The sequence below is a fragment of the Fukomys damarensis genome, unplaced genomic scaffold (assembly GCF_012274545.1).
Source record: "Fukomys damarensis isolate Sample0158 unplaced genomic scaffold, DMR_v1.0_HiC HiC_scaffold_23, whole genome shotgun sequence".
Classification (NCBI taxonomy): Eukaryota; Metazoa; Chordata; class Mammalia; order Rodentia; family Bathyergidae; genus Fukomys; species Fukomys damarensis.
The window spans coordinates 32,721,408-32,722,777 of NW_022900935.1; positions in this window are offsets into that span (position 1 = coordinate 32,721,408).

A 1,370-nucleotide genomic window follows, 5' to 3' on the forward strand; every position below is an offset into this window, starting at 1 on the left:
TCTGTCGGGAGTGCCTGCAGGTGTTTCCGCTTTCGCTGATCAGCGGCTCTCCGATGTGGCGTTGCAGAACCAGGTGTGGCAGAAAAACAGGTGCATTGCTGACTGGGAGCGCCCAGATTTTGCCTCTCTGCTGAGTCTCAGAGGAGGAAAAGGACTGGCTCAGGTCGCAGAAGTGGGGCGTGCCCAGAAAAGCCTGAAGTCCCAGTCTGCTGCCAAGTCTGGACAAGCCTTGTAGTGGAGGGACCACCGCCTCCTGCTGCCGTCCTCGCCTCTGTCCTACACTTCCCACTTTCCTTGTCAGCAATTTAAGGATGACAGTCCGTCCCAGGGGGAAGGGAACGACAACGGGAGAACCCATAAGAGGGCTCCACCCTCGCCCTGGTGCCCGTCCCGCCCCCATGCCACCTGTGGCCCAGTTTTCGTTTCCTGATCCGTCTTCTGGCGAGGACCAGAGCCCAGACCTTGAGCCTGCAGACGTGGCCTGGCCGTGCCACTGGGCGGACCCTCCATAGCCTGGTTCTGCAGCAGCCCAGGATTTTGGGGTCCTCCTTCTTCCCGGGGAGGGGGACTGGGCTCTTCCACGGGCTGTCTCACCTTCTTCAAAAGGAGACTGACATCTGCAGCCCGGTGTTGGACTTGGGGAAAATATCTGACTTCAGCAATAAAAGGAGAAACCAAAGCAGCATTTTGGTGCCACTTTTACCTGTTAATTTTTATTTATTTTTATTATTTATTTATTTTTTGGTACTAGGGATTGACCTCAGGTCCTTGTGCTTGCGAGGCAGGCAGCAGAACCACTGAGCTAAATCCCAGCCTTGCCTATAAAGCTTAATATATGTAGTAGTTTATAACTTAAAAAATACATTGCTGCCCAGCATGGAATTAAATTCACCTGTTTGGATGTATTGGAGATGGAGACCCAAGAATCTGGCCTTTTTTTTTTTTTTTTTTGAGACAGGGTCTCACTATGTAGTTGAGACTGACCTGGAACTCACTGTGTAGCCCAGGCTGGTCTTGAACTCACAGCGATCCTCCTGCCTCAGCTTCCCGAGTGCTGGGATTACAGGCTTGCACCAAAACACCCAGCTGGCTTTTTTATTTATTTTTATTTCTTGAGCTAGGGTCTTGCTGTGTAGTTTGGGCTGGCCTTGAACTCCTGGTGCTCCTTAGCTAGCGCTGGGATTGCTGGCACACACCATCAAGCCCGGTGAGTTTGGCTTTTATTTAGAAAATTGTTGCAACAGGGCCAGGGATTTAGCTCAGTGGTTCCACTGCCTGCCTTATAAGTGCAAGGACTTGAGTTCAAACCCCAGTACAAAAAAAAAAAAGAATTGTTGCAACATATACTTTGCATAAAAGTTACCATTTTT